The 20,881-nt window shown below is 40.5% G+C and overlaps 1 protein-coding gene across 6 annotated transcripts in view; it reads left to right on the top strand.

Annotated features, from left to right (window-relative positions):
- Positions 1 to 20,881, top strand: part of DLGAP1 (DLG associated protein 1) — a 300,538-nt gene that overhangs the window by 43,161 nt on the left and 236,496 nt on the right. For 5 of the 6 annotated variants that reach the window (XM_053396464.1, XM_053396455.1, XM_053396457.1 and 2 more), the window contains one exon: positions 14,041 to 14,192. The exons of the other annotated variant lie outside the window; for it this stretch is intronic. The gene's annotated coding sequence lies outside the window, so the exon portion shown is untranslated. The remainder of the gene's footprint in view (positions 1 to 14,040; positions 14,193 to 20,881) is intronic. 6 annotated transcript variants of the gene reach the window in all.

Here is a 20,881-nt window from a genome sequence, read left to right as displayed (position 1 = left end):
TAGGCATTGGATCAAACAACCTATATATGACCCCACCCCGCGATTATAGTATGTAATTTTTGAACAGTAATGGAGAAAGGGACTACAGCAACAGTAACATGGTAATTTAAATTGATATGATCTCATAATCTCAAATACTGTGATCTTCATATAGCATATTTACTCATTCATTCATTCATTCAGTTTATATCCAACTCTTTCTCCAAAATGTTTAATGTGATGCATCTCCAAAGTTTTCAAACTGCTTCGTATATATTACTTCATTAATCCTTAAAATAGTCTGTCATGTAGGCCACTGCAATGTTGAAGGTAGGGTGCTGAGACAGTTATTTGTCTCAGTGCTTTTTATATCTTACTACAGTGGTACCTCGGGTTACAGACGCTTCAGGTTACAGACTCCACTAACCTAGAAATAGTAGAAATAGGTTAAGAACTTTGCTTCAGGATGAGAACAGAAATTGTGCGGCGGCAGCACAGCAGCAGCGGGAGGCCCCATTAGCTAAAGTGGTACCTCAGGTTAAGAACAGTTTCAGGTTAAGAACGGACCTCCATTACCAGAGGTGTATACAGTGGTACCTCTTAACCCGAGGTACCACTGTATACACTACAGTTAATGCTATAATGTAGTTGTTATTTTCTACAACCCCAGATCAAGCCAGGCTGGAAAGTCAAAGTGCTGACAGATGTTGAAGTGTGTGCTCTCACATCAGAAAAGTGGATTGTGAGAACTCTAAAGGTTAACAGTTTGGGATGCCCCCAAGGCAATGATGAGATCATTTGTTTTTATTAGCACTTAAGGGGGAAAGAAAAAAGGGGGGTTGATGAATCAGCCCCCATATTGGGATTCACTTGACCTGAGAGAATTAGTTTTGCCTACTTACATTCTGAAGTTTTTGTTTAGTGAAAAATGTCATTGAACAGACTTCTTGACTTTTTTGTTGTAAATAAGCAGAATCTCTTAGCTTTGCCAGAAATATATCATGCTATTGAATGATTTCTTTAGATATCATAAGGGGTTCTTTCAGTCCTTTTGTTAAGCTTCTTTAGCACACCTTGAATGGTTTTTGAAGTGAGATCAAGAATAATTTTAATTCCTACATGGCATTTACAGGAGGGAGGGAGAGCTGGGAACACTCAGAAAGCAAACTAAGCTTTGCAATCAGCAAACCATCCAGTTCCTGCATGCGTTTACCACCTACACATTTTTATTGCTGCCCTGCTGCATTGCATAAAAGAAACATGAGTGTGCTGCATGTGAAGCAGAAAAAAGAAAATGTCAACCTACATTATTGGAAAGAATGAGGAGTGCCTGCATAGCACACGTTCTGTGTATTTTACACATAGAATTATTATGTTTTTAAGTTTAAGGTGCTAGTGTCTTGTGACAGTTCTTTTAGTTGTTTATCAGGAAATAATACACTTGATCAAAGAGCGAAAATACTTTGGTCAGGCAGTATTCTTCGTATGAAATCAGATAAAATTAAGTAGAGCAGAAAGTTCTGTATTGGACATATAAAGCCCATTGGATGGAGCACCTCTATATGTTTACCTAGGTTCTAGGATTGGCAAGCGAAGACCCTATTTGTCCTGCTGCTGCTGGTGGCTTGCTGTGTGGGACATTCAGTAGAATCTGGATTAGGAATTCTGTCCTAGCTAGAAGTGTGGTTGTCTACTTCATTGCTAGGCCTTCCAGTGCCAGGTTAAGACACATCTATTTACTCAGGCATTTGGTGGGATTTAATTACATTGCCCAAGTTCTCAGAGTTATTAGGACCTGCTGCTGCCTTGTTGTTTTATTGTTCATAAAGGCTTTTCAAAAAATTGATGTCTTTGTGGGGTTTTTTTTGGTAGGTTTTATAATTTTAATGGTGTTTTCCAGATTGCTTGTGTAATGTTTGTAAACCACTTTGTTTTATAAAGGGTGGTCTAGCAATTATGTAACTAAAATATATAAAGGTTGTCATAATTTGCCTAACAGTTTTCTTCCCTAAAGCTCTCATGTACCACAGTTCATTGTCCGTGAAAGCTTACCCCATAATAAATTTGTTGGACTTCAGTGTGCCATCAGACGGTTAGTTTCGTTACAGCAGAAAAAGAAGGGCTTCCCGTAGCAAACAATTCTTTTCGTAAAAATTAATAGATACAGGACCCCTTGGCATTCTTATCATTTTCTGATAAATGCAAAGTTCCCTACAATACAAGTATGTGAAGGTTTGAAGCAAATTGGTGTTTGGAAAGGTCTGATAATAATGGGGGACTGCATAGTTTATTTGTTTTTTATTTATTTGCTTCCACTTAGAACTCACCCTTCATCATCCAACGATTCTTACCCAGCAATTCCCTTCAAAATCATAATAACCATTGCAATATAAAAATGCAAAACATCACATAAAAATGCCTCAAATGATCATAACAACACAGCAGGCAACACACCAGCAGGCACCTGGCATTATTACTTCAATTCCACCCAAAAGCCTCAGCAAAGAGGTATAATCGTTCTTATAATTAGTAATATTTTTCATATGGAGACTTATGCAGTGTTTACTGGTAGTGGTAATCAAATACCCAGCTGCTTGTGGGTGACATTTTTCATGGAATCATAGACTTGTAGAGTTGGGAAGGACCTCGAGGGTCATGTGTCCCATCCCCTTGCAATGTAGGAATCTTAACTAAATCATCCATGACAGATGGCCATCCAACCTCTGCTTAAAAGCCTTCAGTGATGGAGACTCCACTACCTTCTGAGGGAGTCTGTTCCACTGTCGAACAACCCTTACTATCAGAGCTGTTTTCTTCAATGCAAGTTAGCTTCCTCTCAACAAGATGCCTGAGTGAGGGCAGGAAGCACTGCTCCTGCTGTAGCCCTCACTTTGACACCATGTGGTACCATGTATCTTTCTGGGCATCAGAATGAACAAAGCATAACTTGCTCTGATAGAGCCTGCTGAACCAGGCCAAGGACCCATCTAATCCAGCTTCCTGTTCTCACGGTGGCCAGCCAGATGCCTGTAGAAAACCCACAAGCAGGACCTCCTGCCCCCATGTTTCCCAGCAGCGGGTACTCAGAAGCATTACTGTCTCCTACTTTGGAGGCAGAGTATAGCTATCATGGCTAGAATCCTCCATGAACTTGTCCAGCTCTCTTTTAAAGCCATTCAGTTTGGTGATCATCACTGCCTCCTGGGAAAGCAAGTTCCATAGTTTAAATAAGGGCTGTTTGAAGAAGTACTTTCTTTTCTCTCTGTCCTGGATCTTCTAAAATTCAGCTTCACTGGATGTCCATGATTTCAAGTATTAAGAGAAAGAGAGAAAGGTTTATTTATCTACTTTCTCATACTGTGCATAATTTTAATAAACTTCTGTTACATCCCCTCTTGCTCACCTATTATCTGAATTTAAAAGTCCCAAATGCTGCATCCTGTCCTCATAGGAGGCAGAACATCCATATATAGAAAGTTCCTTACCAGTAATCTTTCTCCTCCCCGCTTGCTACCAGTGTACACTCCACTCACCTGTCCCCATGACTCTGCCAAGTTGCACAAGTCCTGAAGTTTCTGTCCTTGATCAAGTGGAATAGAAGAGCTGGATTGGGATTAGGAAACACCTGCAGCCCTCCCATGCCCACGTAACAGCCTATTGCCATATTTGAATGTGTGCTGAGCCAAGGAGGAGGAAATTAGTATCTGAGCCAAGAGGGACCCCTCCATGTGAGGGTGCTCTGCTCATGCACAGAATATGTTTCCCCTGGGGTTTGACCAGGCATCATATCCATAATCACACTGCTTATGCTTTTCAGTAAATTGTCTTTGCTTGAAGTATTAGACATTTCGGGAGGGGGAGGGAGGCGGTTTGTTGTCATTTTTTAAAAAATAAATAAAAAGCTTGCTAAATCAATTGATGTAATTGAATCAAGTGCAACTCCCTGATGAGAACCAGCTTATTTTGAATCTAGTTAACCTTCATATGACTTTTTCTCCTAGAACTGCAACATAATTACATTTCAGATTAAGTTATTATGTGCATAATGGGTGACATCTTATCTTACGGAAATAAAACAACTATTAAGGATTATGTATGTGTTGGGGCACATATTTTTAAAGTATCTGTATAAGACTTGTTAGAGACATAAATCTAAAAATCCCCTGTTGTCTTGACTGGTAGCTTATTTTGTGAAATACTGAAAATGTGTTAGGTGCTGTATGAACTCATGGGGAAATAGTGTCTTCCTTCAACTAGTTTAGTCTTTCAACATTTCTTTTTTTATATAAAATTGGAGCTTCATTTATGCTTTCTCCAAATGTAAATTTTGTATTGTCTCCTGTATAACATTTCTTTTCATAATAATAATTTAAAAAATCCTCTTGCAACCAAATTCATAATATTGAGTGCAAAAAATGAGTTGTGGATATAGATCCCAAATGTAGATTCACTCTTCTTGTTTGTTTCCCAAATCCCTGATCAATGGGATGGCTTGTGTTACCTAACCCACTCTGTAAAAAGCTATGCTCATAATTCATTTTAATGATGGCATAAGGAACATTAATTATTACTGTATTTTGATGAACGCATTGAGACCTGAGGCACATCAAACATGTAAAAGGAGTAACAAAGAAGAATATAATTATCCCTAATAGACAGAATGTGTTGAAGTAGCATACATTATGAATGCAATATTGTGGTTCAGATATTGTTACTGAAAGTATTTGGTACAATGACAGACAATTTTAAGTTGAAGTACTTGGATACACTTATACCCCCACCCTGTGAAAATGACTAAACTGAATTAAATCCAAGTATTTCAGATCCATTGGGATTTGTCTCAGACTGCATGTTCCTTGGTAGGAGGACATGGATAAATTATTACGGGAAATAACTATAGATCATGGCATTTCACTTTCAGTAGACTATGACCATCTGACACATAAAGGCCAGAGTCCGCTAAGCATATCTCCTGCATTTCCATTTAGTTTATTTGTCCTTTAGGAAAGAACTATGATTGTCATTGTTGATGTGTATATGTGGGGGGGGGGTTTAAACTTTCTGGCTTTGTACCCCCAGTAGGTGAACTGTAAAACAGGAAAGCTAATACCTTTAGCATGGGATTTGTAAACTTAAGCTAGTTTGTTTTAAACAGCGGTTTAATGTGAATATGTAGTGGCCTAACTTAATGTGTCGTGTGAACAAGGGAGGGAAAGCGAACCTCGGGGGTGAAGTGTCAAGACAGACTCTGGTTTGTTTTGATTATGAGGCAGTAACAGCAGATGTCAAGAAGGAGCACTGTGGGGACTTTTGAACAGCATGCACCAGCGTCCTGGTTGTTCTCATAAAATAATTACATTACATCCCTTCATTACACTTATATTCCACCTTTCCTCCAAGAGGCTCAAAGTGGCATACATGGTTTTCCTCCTTTTCCATTTTATGCTGACAACAACCTTGTGAGGTAGTTTGGTCTGAGAAACTGTGACTGGTCCAAGGTCACCCAGCAGACTTCCATAGCTGAATGGGGATTTCAACTCCAGTTTTCCAGGTTCTGGTCCAAGACTCTAATCACTACACCACAGGTAGGACCTGATGCCTCACAGCAATGGATCATTTTCAGCTCCCTATGCAGGAGTAAAGGGGAAGAATGTCTTCTGTTTAGGTGAGATCAAACTGAACTCCCAGAGAGTTGCTAAATGCAATGTTTGGTGGTTCTTCTGGTGATTCACAGAAGCAAGAATGGGTGGGGGGCGCGATGATGGACGGACAGCATTTTTCTTGCACTTATTTTTAACTGCAATAGACAGTGCCCACATACTCTAATTCGTTGCTATTTTCTCCTTCTGCTAATCGAGTTTTTACTGTGAGTTGACATTAAGCCATTAGAATGTCATTCAAAGTCAGATAAAAAGCTGACTTGATGAGATGCTGATTAGCTCATATAAAGGAGGCATCCCAAAGTAATAATAGTATGTCTAGAAAGATTAATATGTGGGGGTGGGGTGGGGGAGGTGAGAGAAAGGAGGAGCCACTCAGCCATAATTTTATCACTGTTTTAGTTGTCTCCTGTAGTTATATCTTGCAATATGTTGTTGATAATCATTGATTGCTTCCATCTTTGTTTCACTGACATTTGCAAAGTATGTTTAAATAATTGAAAAGCAAAAGGGAACCATTTTACAGTTCCTGAGGTGTTATAATTCAGCATTTGTTGTGTTAACCGAAATCAAATGTCTACCAAGGTGCATACAGTGGTACCTCTGGATGCGAACGGGATCTGTTCCGGAGCCCCGTTCACATCCTGAGCAGAACGCGACCTGCATCTGCGCGTGCGAGGGGTTGTGATTTGCCACTTCTGCACATGCATGTGACGTCATTTTGAGCACCTGCGCATGCGCGAGCGGCGAAACCCGGAAATAACCCATTCCGTTACTTCCGGGTCGCCGGGGAACGCAACCTGAAAACGTTCAACCTGAAGCTACTTTAACCCGAGGTATGACTGTATAGAAATTTATCATCTAACGAAAGCTATGTGTTGACCAATATTGATGATAAGATACCATAACCATGGCTTCTGCCCCTCTTTAGTGTAAAGACAGCAACATTGTTGAGAAAGCTTCCTTCCCCAATCTTTTATTGCTTTTTGTTAACATCTGCCATTTAGGAACAATATGTCTGTTAGAACTGGCTGTGAGTTGCTATGCCATAAGTAGTAAGAACGATAACGATAATTTTACCATTGCTCTGTTGTTTGTTAGCACTCACAAAGTCTAAACATACATATCAGAAAACATTTTTTGTGTTCCCAAGTTTTATTAAAATTGAGCAGGGTCTTATCCATTCCAGGTTAATCAGGCTGAAAGAGATTGAGAGATACGTAGAGAAAAAATGATAACTAGCTTTACTGTCGTCATGTAGGTTTTCTTGTTGTTTATTATTGCTTTTACTTGGCAGAAAGCTTTGAAGATGTGAAATCTCTTTGCTCCGAGCCTTGTTTTTCTTCCCTAAATAGAAGCCGATACATTTTCTTTGTAAGGATTTCCATACAATTATCATCCTTACTTCTTTTGTATGTTACTAAGATTCTGAGAAGGGGATGCAGCTTGGAAACGTACCAGCCAATTCTCTCTTCCCAACCAATTACAGCTCTTTCCTGTTTGTTTCCAATAACCAAAGTGCTTCATTGTAGTCCAAGTGCTGTAGAAAACACTTTTATCTGCCTAGCTCATAGATAGACTTCAGTCCATTAATTTCAATGGGTTTGCTCTGAGTATGAGTTCATTACATATAACCCATAGACATAGATATAAGGTTGATTTAGAAGTATCCCATGTCTCTAGAATGTGTGAATAACAAATACTCTAGGATTTAACTACTCTTCATTTGTAAAGAGGCAGACACATAAGCTGGGGTTGAACTGGGCCACTTTTATTTAAACCTCATACAGTATTGAAATCAGCAGAGGGCGATGACTATGGGACGGGAACTAACTTCACTGTATAACTATAGCCATTGGGTGACCCGCCTTTGCCTAAGGAATTATGGCATGGCTTTCTAGCCTGTCCTGAATCTCAGGCTGAAGGTGAAGAAGGGAGGCTGTACCTTGTCACCACATCCCGGAACCCCAGAACCCCAGGTGGATAAGGGAGTTTGGCCTCAAAAAAGTCCCCTATCTCACCCTCAGAACCACGGAATCTGAGAAGTGAGCCTCAGGGCCAACCCATTACCTGAAAGATGCCTAAAGGATGTCACCAGGCTAAACAGTTTCTTTTCCTGCATCTAAACTGCAGCCCCCTCTGCAGGTCAGTAGGAAGATGTCATTGCTGACATCCACCAAATGGACTCCACCTGGCCTATACAGTTCAACCCCTATCCCCACCATACTTTCATGGTGGATTACCTAACCTCGCCGGCCCTGAACTGCAAGCCAAACTTCCCTGTTGACTTCTGGGACTTGGCCTATTTATTCCCCTAGGATCAAGAGAACTGCTGAGCTCTTCTCAGCATATTTCAGACCACACTAAAGGAACAGCCAGCCAACATTGCCGGTTAACTTGAAAACCAACATGGCTTGCAGGCACAGAATCTTTCCTTTCAGTATACCCAGCTCATTGACTGCCCAGGTGGGGAAGTTCTAGCACTATCCTGCCTGGAACCACAAAGGGAGCAACTGGTCCCAATGCATGCCTTGGCAGCCCCAACCACTGAACTGCCATTAACTGACTAAATCCCAGATTGTTGCCACCCAGGTAGACACCAGCAACTGGGGAGGTTCCAGCACTACCATGGCTGGAACTTAGGTGAGCTGCGGTAGATATAGCACCAATGTGAAATGCCTGAACCCCAAATGAATCCGAATCCGAGCCCAAATTGTAGGGTGCCACTTTAATGAATACCCAGAATTGAAAATGTGTCAGTAGTGTAATATGCACTCTTAGATGTGTGTGATATTTATTGTGTGTCCGTGCACATGCACACAGTTCTTGCTATAATTATCATCACCACATCACCACCATCCTGGGTGCTTGTGATTTCTTACTTTGTTTATATACATACACACACAACGTCTTAAAATTATGTAACTATACACACTTCAAAACACACTTCAAAAACTTTGATTTCCATAAAAAAGAAGCCCCAAGGATTCCCAAGTTTTATTTACTTACACTTAATTCTTTTAAGTGTCTCAGTTTGTTAAGTAAACTAGTTGGGAGATATATAAAAAAAAAAGATTAATTTTACTTTGCTGAACTTAACTAGGAAAATAACATTTTTAGCCTAGAACTTGAGGGTTATAGCAGAGGTGGATTAAGGGCAGCACGACTGGTTCTGCCACACTGGGCACCAAGCCTAGGGGGCACAACTATGACATAATGAGCTGAGCAGAATGGAAGGCAGGAGATGGAGGGCACCAAATTTTGGCCTCGCACAGGGTCCTGCTGAAATTTTAAAGACCAAACTCCACCCCTGGTTCTAAACAGTAAGGAGTTACTGGTTGTGCGGAAATCCATTGCTGAAGTAGTCACAGACAGATTAACTCCTTAATTAAGTCTGCTGCAAGAGATATACAACCCATGCCTTAATTAGATTAGACTACTGTAATGTGCTCTACGTGGTGCTGCTCATGAAAACAGTTGATGAGCTCCAGTTGGTACAGAGTGCTGCTTCCTACTTTGTGTCAGCTGTAAGTCAGTATAATCTTATCACACCTGTGCCTAAACAGTTACACTGGTTACTTGCAAGCTTCTGGACTCAATTCCAATGTATTTGTTCTATAAAGCCTTAAATTATCATGCTATATCCCGAAGGCATATGATGCAGGAACCTTGTTGAAGTTAAGCAGCTCTGAAAGGGTCAGTACCTAAATGCAAACCACTTAGGAACCCCATTTTTGCTGCCTTTAGAGATGTCGCAAGAGAAAGGCAAGGTATGCATGTTTTAATGTATTAAAACATGTACAGAACTCATGTAGCCATACCATAACATACATTCTCTGAGATCCTCATGAAACATATTCCATTAAACAGTACAATAAAGGCTATTTAATTTTTAAAGTGCAGTTGAAATGCAATTTTTTAAACTAGGAAGAATTTTAAAGTTGTATAAAAGGTCATCTGGTACCAAGGAGATCACAAAGATGATGCCAAGCAAAGCTGTCCACAAAGGCTATTCTGTAACTCAGGTGCCACTGCCAGTAAAGCCATCTCCCTCCTGGTTGCCTGACTCTTTGCCAGATAGCTTTTACTAAATTTGGACGGAGTTTGGCAAAAGCTGGATATAGGAAAAAATAATAGCTTTTAGCTAACATTTGCATTTTTTATTTGAAATGAATTATCACAGCCATGATTCTTACATTCTTAAAATACTCAGTATTTCCAGCAGACAAAGGCTAACAATGCATGAATTAAAGTAGTATTGATCTCTGCCTTTTTTAGTGTTCACACAGAAACACTTAGCAAAAATATATATATGTGGGATCTCATAGCTTGTTGTTCCTGTTGTTGTTGTAGGCATAATAAATATCATGTGAGCCATATGTCAGGATAGTCCATCTAGTGCTGTATTTCATGGTTAGTTAAGGTGGATGAGAAATTTCTTAAAACAATTGCACTTTCCATGCAGCTTACACTGGCAAAACCAAGCTTTGGTGACTCATTGTTCCAGTGCTGAAATTCCATCAAGGGGAAAAGGATTTGCTTTGAACAAAAATGTTTTAGTCAACAGAGAGAGCTAACATTTTAGAGCTATTAATCAGAGCAGTCAGCTGAACGTAGATTTAACTCTAGGATTTAGAAGATACGGCAACTGGAACTGTGCTCTGAAAAAACTGAGGATTGAAAATAGCAGATTGAGTTGCAGCATTTTGAAGTCCCCCCTCCCAAATTGGTTTACTTGTAATTCAGTTTACTGCTTGCAGAATTTGGTGTCATCTTAACATTTCACCAATGTTGCAGTTGCAATAGAAGTGTGACATGGTGTGTGTGTGTGTGTGTGTGTGTGTGAACTTAGTTATATTTTAGAATTCTCATTTGAATAAAATCCATGTTTCATCTTCAATTAATCTTAATCCTTTTATTTTATTTTATTTTTTACCCTAAGAGGAAATGGGCCTGTAGTGAACCATCTAGGTTTGTTGTTCTGGCAAAACGGCTTTTTAATCAGGCTCTGCTTGTACATTTCTTTTGCAGCCTGCCCCAATGTGATTCCCTCTAGATGTTGTTGGACTACATCTACAACTCTCCCCCAACCAGCATAGTCAATGGTCAGAGATTGTCGGAGTTGTAGTCCAAAACATCTGTTGAAGTGAGCTGTCCTACTACATGCATTGGTTGACCATTGTTGGAGATTGAATGCTAGACTGAAATAATCTTTGATCTAGTCTACCAATGCAATTCTTTTATTGTAAAGAACTTAAATTTCTTTGCTAACATTCACTAATTTAAATGCTGTTGCCTAGGAACAACCTGCAAATAAGCAGTTGTGGGTGGTGAAAAGCTTTCTTGAAGTGAGACAAATTTATGACCTTGACAAATATTCCAATACTCTGCAACAAATGTCCATAGAATATATACATCTAATTTTTGCAATTTTTATGTAGTGTAGTCCAGTTTTATGTAGTCCAGTAGTGATGCAATTTCAAGATCGTCTACTTATTTTTAGTAAAACAACAGACTTGTGTGACACCTTAGATTAACACCTTTATTATGGCATAATATACGTCTGTTAATTAGTTGACAAATTTCAGGATGTTTATAGTATTATCAGCATTGCTTTATGAATGATCTTTGTAATTATTTTACATTCATCTAAGCTTTAGCAGACTTATCACAATCCATATGTCTTGAATTTAATTTCTCTCTGACGTCATTGCTATCAGGGTTTTCCATATTCTGAGCTCATTGACTCCTTGATGAGCTTATAAAGTTGTCCTTGACTCCAACCCAAATTCCTAGGAACGTAAATGAAATAAAGTCAAGAAATATCAATATGTAATCTATTCATGATCAATCACCAGTACTAGGAATCATAAGATGTAAAAAAAGGAAGTAAAACAAGTGAAAATAATGGTTTCTGTATACGGTTTTCTTAATAATAAAGAAGCATGGCCTGGGAATACTGTTGTATCATATTCAATACTCAGTGTCTGGGTAGAACGATGGGGGTGGAGATGCGCCTTCAAGTATACTGGGCCAAGGCTGTTTAGGGCTTTAAAGGTCAGCACCAACACTTTGAATTGTGCCCGGAAATGTACTGGGATCCAATGTAGGTCTTTCAAGACCGGTGTTATGTGGTCTTGGTGGCCAATCCCAGTCACCAGTCGAGCTGCCGCATTCTGGATTAATTGTAGTCTCCAGGTCACCTTCAAACATGTAGAGCGTGTTGCAGTAGTCCAAAAGGGAGATAACCACTCTGGCAAGACAGTCCGCAGGCAGGTAGGGCCTCAGCCTGCGTACCAGATGGAGCTGGTAAACAGCTGCCCTGGACACAGAATTGACCTGTGCCTCCATGGACAGCTGTGAGTCCAAAATGACTCCCAGGCTGCACACCTGGTCCTTCAGGGGCACAGTTACCCCTTTCAGGACCAGGGAGTCCCCCACACCCACCTACCCCTTGTCCCCCCAAAACAGTACTTCTGTCTTGTCAGGATTCAACCTCAATCTGTTAGCCACCATCCATCCTCCAACTGCCTCCAGGCACTCACACAGGACCTTTACCGCCTTCACTGGTTCTGATTTAAAAGAGAGGTAGAGCTGGGTATCATCTGCATGATCTCCCGATGATCTCTCCCAGCAGCTTCATATAGATGTTAAAAGCATGGGGGAGAGGACGGAACCCTGAGGCACCCCACAAGTGAGGGCCCAGGGGTCTGAACACTCATCCCCCCCCACTTTCTGAACAGGGCCCAGAAGGAAGGAGTGGAACCACTGTATAACAGTGCCCCCAGCTCCCAGCTCCTCTAGATGGTCCAGAAGGATGTTATGGTTGATGGTATCAAAGGCTGCTGAGAGATCCAGCAGAACTAGGAAACAGCTCTCACCTTTGTCCCTAGCTCGCCAGAGATCATCAACCAGTGCGACCAAGGCAGTTTCAGTCCCATGATGAGGCCTGAATCCCGATTGGAAGGAATCCAAATGGTCCGCATCCTCCAGGTGTGCTTGGAGTTGTTCAGCAACCACTCGCTCAATCACCTTGCCCAAGAATGGAAGATTTGAGACTGGGCGATAGTTGGCCATATTGGCCGATTCTAAAGATATTTTTTTAAGAAGCAGTTTAATGACTGCCTCTTTCAGTGGGTCTGGGAACGCTCCCTCACAGAGGGAAGAATTCACCACCCCGCAGAGCGCATCATCCAGCCCTTCCCAGCTCGCTTTTATTAGCTAGGATGGGCAAGGATCAAGGAGACAGGTGGTTGGTTTCACTTGTCCAAGCAGCCTGTCCACATCCTCAGAGGTAACAGATTGGAATTGATTCCATTCAACTAGACTAGACAGGACTCTAGCACTCTCCCACTCCAGCCCTGCTCCCACGGTGGAGTCTACCTCCTTCCGAATCTGAACGACTTTATCTGCAAAAAACTTTGCAAAATCGTTGCAGGAGATCTTGGGGTCTTTACAAGGCCCTGATGGCAAAGGTGGTTCTGTTAAATTGCAAACCACCTGAAAGAGTCTCCTTTTGCTATTTTCTGCAGATGCAATAGAGGCGGTGAAGAAAGTCCTCTTCACCTTCGCTATCGCCACTTGGTAGGCTCAATATTGAGCTCTAACCCGTGTCCTATCCAATTCAGAATGAGTTTTCCGCCACCGGTGCTCTAGCCGTCTCAGCGATTGTTTCCTCGCCCTCAGCTCCAGGGAAAACCACGGGGCTGTCCGGGCTTCATGCAATCGGAGAGGGTGCTTCGGAGCCAGACAGTCAACAGCCCAAACTCTTTCTACCCTTATTTTTTGTGATTTTTATTTTTGGCAAGTGTGTAAAGCTGAATGCACGCAAGTTAAATATGTGTAAGTTGCAAGTTACATGTACTTGCCAACTCATGATAGCATTCCACAAATCTGATGAAGTGACCCTTTTTTAGTCATTAAAGACATCTCAAGTCCCATGCTTCAACTACATGGCTGCCCACTGAAAACCATTTTTGCTAGCTTCAGTGAATATTTTCAAGAGGGATATGTTATAATTTCTTTTATTTTCTTTTTTACTTCATAGAGTACAGTTAAGAGTTAGCAGACAAGCTTCATGTCAGTTATGATGCTGTGAGAAGCATTGTATATTAACCTTTGCATTATGATTTGTGAATTTGAGATTTTACTTTTACTAAGATGACCATGTATAAAATCTATAAATACGTCAATATATAAATATACATATTGTAACTCTGAGCAGCACTGGCATAACTACAATATTTTATTTTTTTTCTATCAGGTTTGTCACTTTTTTGTTACCTCATTAAAAAAATTGCTTTTATAAAAGGTTATCCTGTAATGCAGAGTTTGTATTCATAAATTCCAAATGAATATGTGTACTCAGTGGATTTTTGTTTATTTGAAATTCTTTTTGCAGACAGACCTCCTTCAGAAAAAAAAGGGCCATATTTCTGAGGATTTCAAAAGGCTCTAAATTATCTTCATGGATACAAGCAAGTAGACAATGGCGCTCTAACCATCTGTTCAAGCTTCTTGAGGAAAATGTCTGCCGTGGAAACATCATGAAAAGTAATGTAACTTCTGCAGATGGCCAGAATATTTTTAACCTGTATTTTAAAATCCAACTCCTTCTACACTATGAAAATTCTGCATATATTGTTAGCATTTACATTTTGAGGAGCAGGGAAAATAGCTATTCCAAGAATGGTAACCCTCTTCTCTATATAAAATGACATGCAGCACAATCCAAGATGTGTTTACCAAGGAACAAGACACACTGATTTCAACTAAACTTACACCTTGGTGTGTTTAGTACTGCAGGATTGGAAGCAAAATAAATGTACTTTAGTGTATTACTCAACATAGAGTTTGTTCATTCATTTATTTTCATGTAGATGAACAATTAAGCAGTTGGTTGGGTTCTTGATCTGGAAAGTACACTGTCCACACAACAATTCATTCTCTGATAATGGGCTAATTCTTTGCCTAATATATCTTGATTAAAAATATTCAAGTTTATAGCCCTGAGAGCAGCTTATAAATTCTCATGGTAAAATCACACAAATCTAGTACTGTTCTAGAAATTGCATAGTGTCCAAACAGAACTAGGACTATTCCAGAATCATTTTCTGCCCTCATCTTTTTCTTCCTCTACCCTTATTCTTCCCTGGTGTCATACCTGGCTTCAGCTCCCAAAATCCCATGAGCCTGTGATGTAAGCAATCACACCTTGATGTCAGTTTGCCAGGCAGCATGTCCTCTGTGGCACAGGAGTGGGTGTGGGAATCTAGATCTCACTCAGCTCATGATATAAAGGGGCTTCCTTTGCTGGCAGTCAGCAGATGTCAAACACCAACTCAAAGTCCTCTGGGGCAAGAGAGTAGGACTGAGCAGCTTGAATTCACTCAGCTCAGTCAGTATTCCAATGCTGGCCGTCGTTTAAATTAAAGTGTATTTTTATTCTTCATAGCAATAACAACAAAAATAACAATAGCATTTTATTTGGAGCTGAGGAAATTCCTTCTTGCATTTTTAGTAAAAGAATTATACTAATCTGAAAGCATTTTGAGGGGGTTGCTTTCACATGGCATGTAAGTACTGTCTTCCTCTCCACACACACACACACATTCTTGCACTCCAGTTGCATGTTATCCACCTTTGAAAATTGCTAGGTTTCTACCTCCTCTTTGTAAAATTCTTCAGAACTTCATTTAGTGGGGCATAGTTATGCCTATGATGTGCATAATGATTCGGGTCTTTTGTTTTGAGGTCTCTGCATTAGAATAAAACATCTGCATGTTCATTTGTTGGATTGTTTGGACCCTTAATTAGATAACTGTTTTTCACTAAATCCTCTATTTAAAAACCCATTGTGGTGTCAAAGAATTTATAATGAAGTCGATATAACTGAGTTGTGTTCTGAACTTCTTGTCCAGCTGTTAAGTTTAGTGGGTTTCCAATCCATAGCATAAATTTTGATTTGAGTTAAATATCCTTGTAAAACACTGTACGTTCTTGGAAATTATAGAGTTGCTGAGATAGAAGCAGTTTGTCATCCAGTCTACTGCACCAAGGCAGGTTTAATGCATCACCTAGATTATATGGTTCCACATAAATAAAGCGACAGCAATGAAGGTACACTATGCTGAGTGGAGGGTGGGGCCTTGAAATATAAGGATAGATGTAGCAAAAGCAAATTTGGCAACAGATGTGCTTTGAGGCTGGAAGAAACACTGGCGCAGGAATAGGGAAGGAGTCCAGGGATATACTGAAGGAGTACAGGCATGATAGAGCAGAGATGTAGAAGGGCTGTTTCTGCTTTATAAGTATCAGAGAGAGCAGAGTGCCACACACAGGTGGAGTACTGAAGAGAGGAGCAGAAAGAAATGTGAAAACACCTCGTGAGAACTGTTAGGGTGTTGTTGGAAGGAGAGGGAAGAGATAAGGTATCCTCTGTCCTACTTGATAATGAGTTGTGGCTCTTGGGTCCAAGAGCAGAGACCAAGAGCTGCTCTAAGCCATGTCCTCTGAGAGGGCTAATAACATTGTGGTCCCTTGGGGAACACCAGAGGGTACTAGCCACATCATATGCTGCGCCAGGATTGACGATGCGGAACCATCACTTGCGAATTACTAGGTTGTAAAAGATATTCTGGTCGGGTTTATATATACATATTCTGAAGTGGTGAGAAGTGACATATTTCAAAAGGTTTTACATAACTTTCACTCTCAACATGTTGCAATTTGTGCCAGCCCTCACATTATATAAATGTCTATCTTGCTTTTTTAATAACTTCATTTAGAGGAGCTCTGGTGCTCTCGCACTAATTCAAAAGGAATATTTAATGGGTCTTTTTAAAGCATTTCATTGTAGTTACCGGTACTTTGTGGTAAACTAAGCCTGCATGAAAATGGGGGGGGGGAATGCATGTCGTTTGTTTTTTTAAAAGGGGTGCTCTCCAGCATATTGGAGATGATCACAACTTATATAAGCAAACCATCTGTAAACCCTACGCACTGGCCATGTTGAAAGGGAAGAAAATGAAAAGGTAAACAGGACCCAGTGCTCACTGATGCAGTACTTTTTGCTGTAGCTCAGTGGGTGTCTGCAGAGGTTCAACACAGAAGTGTAAAGAATAAAAATAATATTCTTTACTCTGCTACTTCTTTGAGCTGGTTCTTGAATTGATTTGATTCTAAGGAACTTGCAAGCTTTTCAAGCTCCTGAAGGAGTGTTTAACTCTGAAACATATTGTGCGGCAGTAAGAGGAACCCCTCCACAAAGTTTATTAAGCCTGCCAGATTATTATTATTACTTATTGAATTTGTATACCGCCCTATACCTGGAGGTCTCAGGACAGTTCATAGAATTGCAGAAATAGGCCCAGGGGATTATTTTTCTAGGCTGGGGGACTAAAAAGGGAGTGATAGTTGCTTTCTTTCTTACCTTAAAACAATTAAGAGTGGTGTGCATTTTAGATTGTAATTTATATATTTATTTTAAAACTGCCACTTCACTCTAGCTTTTCTTTCTGGTGGTTGATTGTGGCCTCTAATGCACCACACAAGCCTAGACCATTCAGTAGTTCTTACAGGTCTCTAATAGGCCTTACAGAATGAAGATATCTAGAATGCTGCCTGTGGACTTCTGAAGAGCTTGTATGGGGTAAGGGGTGGGGTAAGAGAGAGAAGCTGTTGTTGTTAAAGCAAGTAGAGCAATGTAAGATGTCAAAAAATAATAATCCCAACTATATGAAACTTAACTTTTAAAAATAATCCTCCACTGCTGTGCTTTACAACAACAACAACAACAACAACAACAACAACAACAACAACAACAACAACCCAACGCTATTCAAGCAACAATTGGGTCTGCCTCATTTCTTCCAAAACCCATCAGTTTAGACAAGCGTATAGACCAGAAAATAAAGGTATAAGGCACAGAAAAGCACAGAAAGTGATAGATTGACACAGGGCTTTGTGAGGGCCCTGATCCGACTGGGTTTTTATTTTTGTGTGTTTGGAACAGGGGATTAAATCACATTTTGATTTGGGAGGACAGGGAGACCCCTGAATCATTCTGATTTGCCTTGTTATTTGGGTCCTACGTCCCTAATATGTGTGTTTAGTAGTTCATGGCTGAACAGTTGGCATGCTTTTGTTCTTGTACATTAACAAGTATCAAGGAGATACTTCATTGTCTTTTTGAACCACCATTTCCCCATGATACCTGCCCTTCATTGCTTAATATGTTTGTGAATTCCTTTCTGTTATCCCCTACTGTCTTAGTAGAGATGCTATGCCAATTCTAGATTCTGCATAGGTCCTGGCAGAGGTAAATCAATGTTCAGTTGCAATACTTTGAATTCTATTCTAAAAGAAAAGTGAAAGATTGCTTTTTCTTCAAAATATTGTACATAATCCCAACTATAGTATCTGCCACTGGAAGTAATAATGCAACTTGTTTACAGCATCAATTTGCTTCCATTTTAAGGAACCCTTTTAACAGTAGCCCTTTCTCTTCCTCCTCTTCCTCTTTGTTAAATGTAGTTACAGAATGTTGTTAGATTCAGTGTAGCAGAATATGGGGCAGAGCATTCAAAAAGAGAGATCCCCCTTAGGGTTTTTCTTTCCAGTGTACCCATGTGACATGTCTGCATTAGATATGGAAGCTTCAACAGCACTTTTCTTAAGAAACTAAGGATTGTAAAGTGAATGTTTCCACTCTTGCTTGCTGCATTGCCTGCAGCATCATTCTTAGAGCAAGATATGTGGTGAGAGAGAGCAGTGAGCATGAATAACAGGAGAATGAAAACACACTGAAAATCTGGGTTCTCTCTGATAAGTTTCAATTCCCCATCACATTCTCCACAATCACATTTCCCACATACTGAAGTAGAATTTTTAATATTTGCTAGGTTTAGGGGTTGTTGTTTTTTATTGGTGCTAAAACGTGTTAACGATAATGGCAGTGTTATATTTAAACTAAAGGAGAAGAAATCAGTACAATAATATGCTGGATCTGAAAGAATGAGGAAAATGTTAAGAGAACTCCAGTGCAAGCCCCCAGTTTTAAACTCAAGATCAGCTTGATGTATATATATTTGTGCTAGGCTGCAGGGTACGCAAGCATACAAGCAGTAGCAGTCGGTGGGGTGAGGCGGCAGCACTTACCTGACCTCCCATCCACTCACATTGCTGCAGTGAACTGGGAGGGAAAGGGGTGGGGAGGAAATGAGGAAGTGCAGTACAAATGCATTGGCAGGAGTGCTGGTTTGGCTAGTGTGTTTGCACTGCCACCACCTCACCTCACTGCCACTTTGCTCCTCACCTTCCCAATATACCTCAGGGATGCAGCTGATTGGGGAGGGTCAGGTGAGTGCTTCCAGCCTACCCACCAGAAACCAATCCAGTCCTTCCAGGCTTTGGGGGAAGCTAAGCGCCGCAAATATGAACAAACGCCTACTGTATCTCATCCACAGTCTATATGAAAATACACAGATCCGGGTAAGGTGTGACCGACAGGGCCACCTATCCAAGGAAATCCAAATCCACCAGGGGGTCAGGCAAGGGTGTGTCCTTGCGCCTACTCTATTTAACTTCTATATCAACTCGCTAGTAGGAAATATGGAGAAAGAAAATGCCCATCCCCCCAAATTGGCTGGTACGCCCCTCCCGGTCCTTTTATATGCGGATGACACAGTCTTAATGTCTTTTTCTTGTGTTGGATTAAGAAAACTTTTGAGATCTCTTACCAAATACTGCAGCATCGAACAACTAACAATTAACTGCAACAAATCCAAAGTCATGGTGTTCTCTAAAAAAAGGAGGAGGCATAAATGGAGAATAGACAATCGCTCAATAGAACAGGTAGCAACCTTTAAATACCTGGGTGTAACCTTCCAGGAAAGGGGCTCCTGGCGCTTTCAGATTAATAATACTATTGCAAATGCAGAAAGATCTACCAAAGCGTTAATAAGATTCTTCTATGGGAAAGGGGGCCAACACATACCGGCAGCCTCCCAGGTCTTTGCTGCCAAAATACTATCACAATTGTTATATGGATCCCAGATCTGCAGCTTTAAAAACCTTACTCTCTTAGAGGCATTCCAAACTAAGTTTTTCCGCTGCCTGCTGGGGATCCCCTCTTGCGTATCCAACATAGCGGTCCGTTTGGAGGTTGGGCAAATTCCTATCAGTACTCGGATATGGATATTGAAGATCCATTATTGGCTAAAGCTTATTATCTTCCTGGTTGGGCTGGCACCTTTAACCTTACTAGATACCTACCAATCCAAATGGAAAGCTACACTGCTGGAAAAGCTCAAAGGCTTGGGGATCCCACAGCAGACCCTGATAGCGACAGGCTTCGAGAAAGCTAGGACTACAATTCGCCAGCGTATCTGGGACGTAGAATTACAATGCCACATGAGCGAAATGATTAAACATCCAGCAATAAGGGACCATGGGAGAGGTTTCTCTCCAGCTAACTATCTGTCAGGTCTTCAGGTACCCAAATACAGACGGTCTTTTACCCTCGCCAGATTCAACGTTCTCCCTTCTGCCTTACTTCAAGGCAGATTTGAGGGTAAACCATACACAGCACGGGTCTGCCCTTGTGGCTCGTTGGAAGTTGAAACTGCTTCACATGTACTATTACGTTGTCGTTTTTATGAGGATATACATTTGACTTTTATTACACCTGTTTTGCAAAAGTCCAGGAAAGAATCGGAACACCATAGTTTAAAACTACTGCTAGAGGACAAGAATCCCAAGACTACATTAAATGTAGCTAAATTCTGTGCGTCTGCAATCAATCGCAGGAAGCAAGTGGTATTCCATAGTGACTAAACCCCTAAATGTTAATTATAGGGGGCACGCTAATAATTAATTTTAATTTTTATATTTAAATCTTTGTTATATTCATATTGTCTTTTGTATTTCTGATATATATTTTTTATGATCTGTGATATTGTGTGTGTTGACGCTGGTCTGTGACCGTATTAATAAATTCATTCATTCAATCAATCAATCAATCAATCAATCCAGTCCTTCAACAGGAAGGCTGCTGTAATTAACCTGCTGCAGTAGCTTAAGCTTTCAAGCAAATTTCAAAGGCATTGGGCTCTCGGGAATCTGGGTGGGGTTTTTTCTCACAGTAAACTTAATTCGGTAACATTTTTGAATACTGGGTTGTATCAGCATGTGGTGCATGTGTTTGTGTGTGTGCATGGAAGCTTTATGAAGAAAATGCAACT

Source organism: Podarcis raffonei, chromosome 7, assembly GCF_027172205.1.
Source record: "Podarcis raffonei isolate rPodRaf1 chromosome 7, rPodRaf1.pri, whole genome shotgun sequence".
In the NCBI taxonomy this organism is placed as follows: domain Eukaryota; kingdom Metazoa; phylum Chordata; class Lepidosauria; order Squamata; family Lacertidae; genus Podarcis; species Podarcis raffonei.
The sequence above is the reverse complement of the archived record's forward strand: the minus strand, read 5'-3'. Positions and strand labels throughout refer to the sequence as shown.